The sequence below is a fragment of the Bidens hawaiensis genome, unplaced genomic scaffold, assembly GCF_021521415.1.
Source record: "Bidens hawaiensis isolate Kalapana, Puna unplaced genomic scaffold, B.hawaiensis_p1.1 tig00008011_1, whole genome shotgun sequence".
NCBI classification, from domain to species: domain Eukaryota; kingdom Viridiplantae; phylum Streptophyta; class Magnoliopsida; order Asterales; family Asteraceae; genus Bidens; species Bidens hawaiensis.
The window spans coordinates 1,071,215-1,083,684 of record NW_027491561.1 but is presented as its reverse complement, the minus strand read 5'-3'; positions in this window follow the sequence as shown (position 1 = coordinate 1,083,684).

Genomic DNA, 12,470 nt, shown 5'->3' with positions numbered 1-12,470 from the left:
ATTCTTCTACGATCTTAAGTTTTACTTTTGGGAGGATCCTTATCTGATTAAGATAGGATCTGATCAGGTCATTCGTAGGTTTGTATCAGGAAAGGTAGCCTTAGATATTCTCGAGCATTGTCATGAAGGACCAACAGGTGGACACCACAGTTTAGCCACCACAGTTACGAAGGTGTTTGATGCAAGATTCTTTTGGCCCGCCATATACAAAGATGCACACGCTTTGTTCCAAGCATGTGATGCTTCTCAAAGAGCCGGAAACATCTCATCCAAAAATGAGATGGATCAAAAAGGCATTCAATTTTGTGAAGTTTTTGATGTATGGGGAATAGATTTAATGGGGCCATTTCCAAACACTTTCGGAAACAAATACATCCTAATAGCAGTTGATTATGTTTCTAAATGGGTAGAAGCACAAGCCTTTGCCACTAACATTGATCGAGTTGTTATCAAATTTCTAAAAAGTTGTTTTCACGATTCCGGACTCCAAAAGTCTTAATCAATGATAGAGGTGCCCATTTTTGTTATGCCCAGATGGATAAAGTCCTAGCATGATATGGAGTTCACCACATTTTGCAAACACCATATCACCCACAAACCAGTGGGTAGTGATGTGTGAGTAAAAGAACGTGTTTATAGTGTTTAGTATCGTGCGATTTACCTATTTATATGTATCAAACACGGTTACTTTGATTGGTTTTATGATTGTAGGTGCTTGGAGCTTAAAAGAAACCAATCAAGAGCTTAAATATGTGTTTTGGAAGTTTTTAGATGTAGTCGAAGGAACGTGAGTGCAATACAAGGGAGACAGATGAGAGTTGGTCAAATCAGAGTTGGAGTACCATACACCAAAATCAGCGTATGGCAGAAAGTTTGGAGTATGGCTTTGTCAGAGTTAGCGTACCGTACGACAGACTTGGCATATCATACGCCAAGTGACGGCCTAATGCGAAAAATTACGAAAATTTCACTATAAAAGCCATATGTTTTAGGGTTTTGGGGGAGACTTTTTCCTAGTCATTGTTGGGGTTTCTAAGGCTGATTTTGGACCTCCCTAATCATCCCAATCACCTCTCTAATCATGTTTACTTCAACCGAATCATGATTTGAAGCTGCTATCTCCATGAGGCAAGGCAAAACCTTTGTGATCACTTTAGGCTAGGGTTTTGTGTAAACTTACTTTGATCGGATTCTCTATGTTTTAATGATTAAGAACATGATTGATTTTTTTCGATCTTGTTTTACTTTACCCATTGGTTGTTCAAACAGTTTATGTTTTTTGTTATCAAATCATGCGTCACATATCTGGTTGTGTAAATCAACATTTAGGGTTAGCACTTGTGTCATTGAACCATTAATCGTTAGTCATTGCTTATACTTTATTTTCATACATAAAACTGGTAATTGGGTAGACCGGGTTTATTTGTGTCAACAATTTGGTTAGGGTATCGCTTGTCATCACAATCAAACTACTATGTCTAGTAATTACTGCACATTCATTTTAATTTAATCCATGAATAGTTTGTTATCACATTACCTGAACCTAAAGTTAATCACATTTTATCATAATTTTTTACAAATATTAAAAGTAACCATGATGCATTCAAACCATATTTCGAATCTGCTTGACATCGGCTGTCCGCCTAGTTAATTAGTTAAAGTCATGAGTCAAACTTGCATTTTCCACTGATTCCCTGTGGAGACGACCTTAATTATTTGTACTAGTTATAGGTATTTAAGCTTCGTAAATACTTGTTTTTGATTAGGGAACGACATCCACATCAAAATGGTGCCGTTTTTGGGGAATCAACGCGCAAGTGCTAGTTTAGCTTAGTTTTTGTTTTTTGTTTTTATTATTTCTTAGTTGATTTTACACGAAGTGTAAGTGTTTTTGTCTGCGCAGGTGACTTTAAAAGTTAATGCAGACGAGATATTCCCGCGAGAAAGAGCCGCTACAGTTTGATCCAGAAATTGAGGAAACAACAAAGAGAAACCGAGCAGCTCAGAAACCCAAACTAAACCGAATACTAGAAGTCACAAAACCAAAAGTAGAAACCATGAATACCCGAAACAGAAGAGACCCGAGTTATTACCCACCATATAACAAAGACCAACCAAATAACCAAGAACAACCCGCTCCTCAAAACAACCTACCACCTAACCGAAACCAAAACCCGTTTAATTGAGGAGAAGTCAACCGTAACCATAGGAGACAGTTTAATATTGATGACAACTTGTCAATCAGATCCGCCCCAGTAACCCGTCAAAGACAATCTGACTTTAAAGAGGAAAGATCCGAGATTAACAATGCTCATGTATGGGTGGACAATTGGCATATAGGGGATGATTTGGGGTTCGATTCTTAGGAAGAGGAAGAATTTAGAGATGAATATGTGGGTCAGTATCAGCAACAAAATATCCATAATGGCCATGAAATTCGACAGAATCATCCAGAAAATCAGAGAGATCAAGCACCGAGATGCCAGCATAACTGTGAACAACAGGCATCGTATTATGAGTTTGATGACCGAGTATCAAGAGCATATGTCCCACCACCAGTTATGGGAGTTCAAAGTCACTTTATCCCACAAGTGGCCACGAACCCTCTACCGATCATTATTCCGGTCAGAAACGAAAGAATTTTTTGGTGAGACAGAGAAGTTTAACGGGGTTACCTGCTTTTCATGGAAAGGCTACTGAAGAACCATACCTACACTTTAATGATTTTAACTCGATATTTATGATTATCTCAAGTCAAGGTTTTACCGCGGAAGAAGTGAAGATGGTAGTTTTCCTATTCAGTTTGAAAGATGCAGCGAAACAATGGTTCTTATCCCTGCCGTCAGCTAGTATCTATACTTTGGGAGATTTGGCACAACAATTTTAAGAAGAATATTACACGACACAGAGAACCACCGAAGCTCGAAGCTCCGTTCGAAATTTTCAGCAGATCACAGGTGAAACCTTTTATGAGACCTTTCAAAAATTTAAACGATTGTTGAGGACTTGTCCGCATCAGGGATTAGCCTCATGGGAATTGATAAAGGCATTCCATGACAGTCTCTCAAATGATGATGTTCGAGATCTCCAAGCCACCACTAATGGATCCTTTCTTGAGAATGATGAAAATGCGGATTGGGGGCATTTGGAAAGACATGAAAATGATTCAAAGACACAAGCGCAGTCGAACAGGATGGCAAAAAGAGCTGTAGTGAAGGCAGTTGAAAGTCATTGTTCAGATGACAGAATGGACAAGCTGGATAAGAAGGTAGACAGGTTGTTGGATGCAGGTGTGCAATGAGCGGGGAAATTGAGAAAAAACATATCCAGTATGTGAAGGTTGTGGTGAGTTAGGGCATGAGATTGCGAGTTGTGGGGTTGCACATGATGAAGAAACTAAGGAACAAGTGGTCAATTATGTACAGGGTGATAGGAAATACAATAATATGAGTTCAAATACTTATCATCCAGGCCTCAGGAATCATCCAAGCTTCCGTTTTGGAAACCGAGACACATAGAAGAACCCGAATTTTTAGGGAAGTTCTTAGAAGACAGGTTATCGGTCAAACCAGAAACAGTATAGGAACAATTCATGCAAGGGTCAAAGTGGGTACAATCAGAGAGATTCTTTGGATTACAATAAGGGTTATCAAAGCAGTTATCAGCAAGGTCAAAGTCAGGAAGCAGTGCAAGGTCAAAATTCAGTTCAATTCGGAAGTATTAACAATGTTAAAAAATCAGATGACATTGTTGACAGACCTCAATCGAAGAATGGAGCTTCAAGAGAAGGCAAATGTTGCAAGGGATAAACAGGTGAGTCAAGTGGTAGAAGAATTGGCAAGCCTAAAGAGAAATCCATACAAACTACCGAGTGACACTTTGAAGAACATGGGATTTCAGAATAACAGTTCTTCAAGTGGAAAGAACACCCACCTTAACCATGTAAGTACCCTCAGGAATGGTAAAGTTTTTGATAACGGGGTAAATCCACCATCAACCTTCGTTGAAGGAGTGGTGGAAGACTTGGGTGAAAATGGTAACAGTGATGATGAGGAGGGAATTGAACAAATAAATAAACCAAACAAACTAATTAATAAAAATTTAAACGAATTAGTAAAGGAAAAAGAAACACCAACCGCCAAGGAGACGGGTTCAACGGGTAAAACCGTTCCATTCCCTCGGGCATTGGTGAATCCCACAACATCATCACTGAAAAAGAGGAGCCCACAACAGGAGGAAGTGTGAGAGGTATTTAAACAAGTAAAAATTAATTTACCCCTCATTGATGCCATTAAACAAGTCCCCGCATACGCTAAATACTTGAAGGACTTGTGTACTAAAAAACGAACTCACAAAATGCCTAAATAGGTTGATTTAACGGCTCAAGTGAGTTCGGTTTTAACGGGAATCCTCCCACCCAAGTTACAAGATCCGGGAACGCCAATAATACCCATTCAAGTGGGTGATTTTAAAATGACAAGGGCGTTATTAGATCTTGAAGCGGGGGTGAGTATTCTCCCGGGAAGCTTATATGACCAATATAATTTTGGTCCACTTAGAAAAGCCAACACTACCGTTGTGTTGGCCGATTTGACACTTAAGCTTCCTAGGGGAATTGTTATTGATGTGATTGTTATGATCGAGGATTTTTACTACCCGGTTGATTTTATGGCTCTAGATTACGTCACAGTTGACCCGAAATAGCAACCAAACGTGATTCTCAGTAGACCCTTTTTGGCAACCGCAAATGCTTTAATAAACTGTAGAACCACAGTAGTCAACACGGCTTTCGTGAATAAAATTCTTCGGTTGAATGTTTTTTCAAACGTGTCTAACCCTCTGGTGAGTGATGAATGCTTCGCAATTGAAATCATTGACGGGTTGAATCGTCATGAAAATGAGGAATATCCCACAGAGGAGTATTATTTGTTGCAGGTCAGCAATAGAGCATTCACATCAGTTGGAGAAGGAAGAAAGAGAAGTTAAGGTTTATGCTGCAAGTATCGGGAAGCCACCATGGTGTCAACATGTGGAGAAACTTCCGGACACTATTGACTCAAAGTTGAGATCATCACTTGAGAGTCAACCGGTAGTTGAGTTGAAGGAACTACCAAAACACCTCAAATACGTTTTCTTGGGAGAAAATGATACGCTACACGCCATCATCGCCTCAAATTTAGAAGAAGATCAAGAAAGGGCATTGATAGAAGTGTTGAAGGAACATAAAGCGGAATTTGGGTGGACGATTGCGGACTTGAGGGGATTTAGTCCGTCTATAGTGATGCATAAGATTATCACGAATCCCAAGGTGAAACCCGCACATGATGCACAAAGACGGTTAAATCCGAACATACGAAGTTGTGAAGAAAGAAGTCTTGAAATGGTTGTATGCGAGAATTATTTTCCCGATTTTGGATAGTACTCGGGCGAGTCCAACACAAACAGTTCCGAAGAAGGCAAGCATTCAGATAACGCGTAATGAGAGTGGTGAAGAAATTTCCACCCGACCGGTAACCGGGTGGCGAATTTGTGTTGACTACCGGAAGTTGAATGCCGCCACTTCCAAAAACCATTTTCCTTTACAATTCATTGATCAAATCATCAAAAAATTAGCAGGGATTTTTAGATGGCTATTTTGGGTACAATCAAATTGCTATTCACCCTGATGACCAACATAAGAGCACTTTCACATGTCCATACGGTACTTTCGCATTTAGGCGAATGCCTTTTGGCTTGTATAATGCCCCGACCACCTTTCAAAGATGCATGATGAGTCTCTTTTCATATATGGTTGGGGATTCACTTGAAACTTTTATGGATTATTTTTCTATTTTCGGCTCATCTTTTAAATCCTGCTCAATTGAATTAACAAAAGTTTTAAAACAGTGTGTGGAAACGAATTTGGTCTTAAGTTGGGAAAAGAGCCATTTTATGGTTCAAGAGGGAACGGGTTAGGGGCATGTCATCTCGAGTACGGGGATTCAGGTTGACCGGGCTAAGGTTAATGCCTTATCTAATTTGCCAACTCCTACTAATGTTAAGCGAATCCGGTCATTTTTTGAACATGCTGGGTTTTACCGCCGGTTTATAAAAAAATTGTTGGTGCATGATGTCAGTAGTTCAGTATCTTTTGTTTGTCTGTGTCTGTAATCATTTAGTTTGTTTGTTTGTTCGTGTTGAATAATGTTGATTTTGTATGTTCGCTAGTGTGTTTAGGCGAACTTGGGGACATAGTGAAGTTATGACAACTTCGCCTAGCATGTTAGGCGAAGTTGTTGAGGTTTATAAATACCTCAACTTCGGGTATTTTGTTTTAAGGGGTTTTACTGAACAACGTGTGTTGGTGATCTTGTGTATCACATGTTGACTATTGAAATACATCAAGTTTTACAGTATAATCTAGTGTGTTTGTATACATATTTAACGTATTATTTGTGTTACACTCGTATCGTATTACGTGGGGATTCCGCACCCTCGTGTTACGAGATATTCCTGTGTAGATCCGGCTGGGAACCTACAATTGGTATCAGAGCATTTTGCTCGTGATTGTGTGGTTCAGGATTATCACACGGGTGTCAAGATTGTTCCGTTAGACCATTCGCGGAACGAGTTTACGTTGAAATACCTCGTTTTTGTCATTTGCTCCTCTTCCCTCATCAAATATACCAACAAATCACCCCGCGTCCCTCGCAATCGACATAATTAAACCTGCAAAACTCCAGTGTTCGTCAGGCGAAGTTGCCGTCACTGAAACTAGGGTTTTCAGCGAAGATATAGGGTTTCAGCGAAGTTGTGAGTAGCGAAGTTTAAGTTCTGCGAAGTTAATCTCCAGCGAAGTTACAAGCTAGAGCGAAGTTATACTAACTTCGCTATAGCTGTTCACAGAATTCTATTTTCTATTCTTGAATTACCATTCTTTCAACTATGACTTTGTTAAACATCACAGAACTGGTAAAAATGGAAGTTGAAGCTGGTTCAGCAACTAAAGCTCCGAAACTGCTTAAAGGTACTGATTTCGTTGCATGGAAAGATAGATTTGAACAGTATGTGAAGTATCAAGACGCAAAGATGTGGGTTTGCATTCAAGACGGGTACATTCCACCAACGTCCATGTTTGAAGGTCGTGAACAGATTAAGAAGTACAGTAAGATGGAAGATGATGAAAATAAAATGTATGAGGCAGAGAGTAAAGCGCATGCAGCTATTACAATGGCACTTCCACAAGAGATTCTTCATACCTTCAAAAAACACAAAACTTCTAGAGAGCTATGGGAAGCACTAGAGAATAGATATGAAGAAAATGTTGGGATACGTACCTCCAAGACAAAGCTGCTAAAAACCCAATTCTCCGTATTCAAGTATATGAAAAACGAATCACTTGATGATATCATCACACGATATTATCATTTGATGACCGAACTAAATAATTACTCCATTGAATACAAGGAAGAAGAGATAGTAGAGAAACTTCTTGATGCTCTCCCACCAAAATGGGAGATGTACACTGTTCTGATGAGAGAAGATAAGGACTTTGAAAAGATTGATTTGGAAACAGTGGTCAATCAGTTGATGAGGTGTTCGAACAGGCAAATCTGGTAAACATTGAAACTGGAGGAAGTGAGAGAGAGACGGGGGAAGATCAAGCATACATGGCAGAAGTGAACGATCAGCTCTCTGAGGTAAGTTCTGAACTTCATTGTGAACAATGTGATAACCTGTCTGATCTATTGAAAACATTAACTGATCAGTTTGTTAGTTTGGATACTCAATTTAAAAACTTAAAAGAAGAACATCATTATTCTAAAACTAAAGAAAGTAGTTACTCAGTAAAAATAAAAGCTAGTGAAAAGGATATCAGAAGTCTTAAAGCCACTTTAGCTGAAAAAATATAAGTGATTGATCTTAGTTATGAAGTGTTAGAAGAAAATACCAAACTAATAGCTGAAAAAGATAAACAGATAGCTGATTACCAGGAAAAAGTGGTGGAACTGAACAGAAAAATTGAACAATTTAGAAATTCTTCGGCAATGTTAGATCACATCATAAGTGTTCAACGTTCCCCGGTTAACAAAGGGGGAATTGGATTTTCTGAAGTTCCACCACCATACAGCAATAACTATACCTATGATCCTAGTAATCAGCAATCTACAAATGTTGAGATTATTCAGACAGTTCCAATCAAAATATCTGCTAAAGAAACTGAAGTTAATAAGAGTGAAACAAGTAAGTCAAGTTCTAATGTCACAAGTTCTGTCTCTAGCTCTGTCTCGTCAAATTCAGACAAGTCGTCCGAAATCGGGTGAGATAAAAGAAGAGGTTGTGTTACTAAAACGAGGGGAGGACTATAAGTTTGATGAAAAAATCTTCCCTAAATCCGTTCGTCCCACCGTATGTGAGACAAACGGATAGTCACGCAATCTCGACATCTGCAACAACTTTTGAGACGAAAGTTCAAAACAACCACAATAGTTCGAACAGAAGTTGTTTTAGATGCAACAGGATAGGACATCTTGTCGCGGATTGCCCTCTGAAACAAAGAAAACCTAGAAATATGAGGCCTATTAAAACTGAGTATAAAACGAGTACTAATTATGATGCTGGTAAGAACACTAACACACCAAATTACAATCATTGGTCAAATCTAAGATTTCAAAGAAATCAGTCTCGTTTTTTCCCAGTAAATTACCAAACCAATAATTATAGTTCAATTAACTCACGAAGGTTTGGATGGCCTCATAGCCTAGTCATCTAGAAGTTTTTCTTACAGAACTTATAAAAACTCTCCTCAAACTAACCTTGGGCAACCAAGATACTGGATGCCGGATAACAGATTTAATCAACCCAAGACCAGAAGGTCTTGGGTCCCCTGATTTTAATCTATTTCCTTAATTGTGCAGGAACAGTCAAACAGGGCTGTAAACAATATGTGGGTTGTTGACAGTGGCAGTTCCCGGCACATGACTGGTAACAAGAAATTGTTTACGTGACTGGAAATCTGTTCAAGGAGGAAGGGTTAGTTTCGCAGGGGAAAGTGGAGGAAGAATTAGTGGTATTGGGACTGTGACGAATGGAAGAATAAAGTTGGAAAAGGTGAATTTTGTGGAAGAATTGAAGCATAAATTGTTAAGTGTATCACAGATTTGTGATAAAGAATACACTGTTCACTTTACTAAAGATGAGGCACTGGTTTCAAGATACCAGAGACGTGGGTTGTAATGAGAGCTCCAAGAGAGAAGAACATGTATGTGATGGATATGAGATCAACCGAGATAACAAAAGAAGAATCATGTCTCCTGTCAAAAGCAACAGAATCTGAGTCAGAACTGTGGCACAGAAGAATGGGTCATATACATCTTCGTAAGATGAACTACATAGTGAAAAATGGGTTTGTACTAGGGGTTCCTTTGAAGAATTTCAATTTTGAAGACCAATGTGTATCAAGCAAGAAAGGAAAACAACACAAGAAACCTCATCACTCCAAGAAGGTTAACTCAATTGTTAGCACCTTGGACCTACTTCACATGGATCTCTTTGGTCCTGTGAATGTAAAGAGTCTAGGAGGAACTTCATATTGTTTGGTGGTCACTGATGATTACTCTCGATACTCTTGGGGTCTATTTTCTGAAGGCAAAAGATGAGACAGTTCAGTTGGTAATCAACTTGATTACCAATATGGAAAATATTGTTGGGAGAAAGGTTAAGTACATCAGGAGTGATAATGGTACAGAGTTCAAGAACTATCAGATGGAGATGTTCTGCTTACAGAAAGGGATAGAGCATCAGTACAGCGCCCCATATACTCCGCAACAAAATGGAGTAGCTGAGAGGAAGAATAGAACGCTGATCGAAGGCGCCAGGACCATGCTGGCAGATGCTAAACTTCCCGTGGTGTTCTGGGCTGTGGCTATTGCGACAGCCTGTTATATCCTTAATCGTGTTTTAACTGTTAAAAGATTAAATAAAACATGTTATAAACTTATGCATGGTAGAAAGCCAAACTTGAAGGGTCTTGAACCTTTCGGGTCCCCTTATTTGATATTAAAGACTAACTCTAAATTTGGTGAGAAAGCTGACGAAGGTATCTTAGTTGGCTATGTTGTTGGGACACCCAATAGAAGAGTCTTTAATCTATCGAACAGCAAGGTTGAGGTGGTCTGTAACACTGACATTACTAGTTACAAATCACCAAGGCCTATCATGGGACCGACAGAGGCTTTCGACTATGATAAGCTATTCAAATCTTTTAATGTGCCCTACTTGGATTTTGCAGACATTGATGAGAAAATGACCTCACAGATACTGTATGATGACGAGGAGACCATTGTGCAACGTCCAAAATACAATGAAAATCAACCAACCTCGTCAAGTGTGGTTGAAACTCCAGCTGATTCGAATGAAGACGAATTCTACAATCCATTTTACACTCAACCTCATCCTCACTCTGATGAAGTTTCGTCAAATCTTGAGAATGATCTGGAAGTCGGTCCAGTACAGTCCACCAAAATTCACAAGAATCATCCTTTGGAGAATATGATCGGTAATCCTTCTGATGGTGTACGAACTAGAAGAAGTTTGGATGAACACACGTGTGTTTATGCAAGTATTAAAGACACGGGTATTATAAATGAAGGCCTGTACACCTGCTTCATCAGCAAGATTGAACCAAAGAATTATCAAATGGCCCTGAAGGATAGCTCATGGGTTGAAGCCATGCAGGAAGAACTGGCACAGTTTGAGAAGATGGAAGTATGAAAATTGGTTGAAAAACCGCCAGAAGTGAATGCTATCGGTACAAAGTGGGTTTTTAAATGTACGAGAGATGATAAGGGAATAATCATACGCAACAAGGCAAGATTGGTAGTGAAAGGGTTTAATCAGTAGGAAGGAATCGACTACAATGAAGTTTTTGCTCCTGTGGCGATATTGGAGGCAATCCGACTGTTTTTGGCATTTGCTGCACACAAAGAGATGAAGGTGTTCCAGTTAGATGTGAAAAGTGCCTTTCTTAACGGTAAAGTCAATGAGGTGGTATATGTTGAACAACCTCCAGGTTTCCCTGACCCAGATTTTCCTGATCATGTGTACAAACTGAGCAAACCATTATATGGGTTACATCAGGCTCCTCGTGCCTGGTATGCAACATTGTCAGAATAATTGCTAGAGAATGGGTTCGAGAGAGGGAAGATTGATAGTACGTTGTTCGTCAAGAGAAAAGGGAGAGATTTTCTACTCGTTCAGGTTTATGTGGACGACATCATTTTTCTGCATCAAGGGTTACTATGTGTCAGGAGTTTGAAGCGGTTATGAAGAAGAGGTTTGAGATGAGCGCCCTGGGAGAATTAACTTTCTTTTTGGGATTGTAGGTAAATCAGAAGAAAGATGGCATGTTTATTCATCAAACGAAATATGTCCATGATGTGCTCAAACGCTTCAAGATGGATGATAGTACCCCATTTGACACTCCAATCTGCGTCAATCACAAACTGGGTGCTGATTCCGACAGTGATGAAGATGTGGATCCCACTCAATATCGGGCAATCATAGGTTCTTTAATGTATCTAACTGCATCTAGACTTGACATTATGTTTGCAGTTTGTCTGTGTGCTCGTTTTCAGGCAAACCCGAAGGAATCCCACATGAAGGGAGTAAAGAGAATCTTGCGGTATCTCAAAGGAAAGCCTAAGTTGGGACTATGGTACACGAAAGGGGGAGAACTGGATTTGGTAGCTTACACCGATTCTGACTATGGAGGTTGCAATCAGAACAGGAAGTCAACCACCGGTGGATGTTAGTTTCTCGGAGGAAGATTGGTGTCGTGGCAGTGCATGAAGCAGACCTTAGTAGCCATTTCCACCTGCGAAGCAGAGTACATGGCAGCATCAAACTGCTGCTCCCAGGTTTTATGGATACAACAGCAATTGCGCGATTATGGTCTGAATTTCACTCAAACTCCTATTTGCATTGATAACACTGCTGCAATCTCAGTAACTAACAATCCCGTTAAACACAGTAAAACTAAACATATTGACATTCGTCATCATTTTATACGGAATTGTGCTGAGAAGAAATTAATTGTGCTTGAAAAGGTTGATTCACTGGATAATTTTGCCGATCTTTTTACTAAAGCGTTTGACCGATCCCGTTTTCAAAATCTTGTTGAGATTAATGGGATGATCAATCCCGAGTAACCTTGTTTTCTCTGTTTTCAGTTAAAAAAAAACATCACTATCGCTTAAAATTATGTCGGTTGCTCAAGTTTGAAGGACATATTCTAAGATATGTTTGGTCCTTACTTCTACGTGTAGATTATAAGGATAGCCATTAACCAGATGACTGAAAGTGACCGGGGTGGTTTATGATGGGTTTTATTCTTTCGCTTAAAATAAGTCGTTCGAAGGACACATACTCGTATGTGGTCGGTTCGGCTGATCCATTGGATCTTCAGGATAGCCGTTTACTTAAAGAATTTG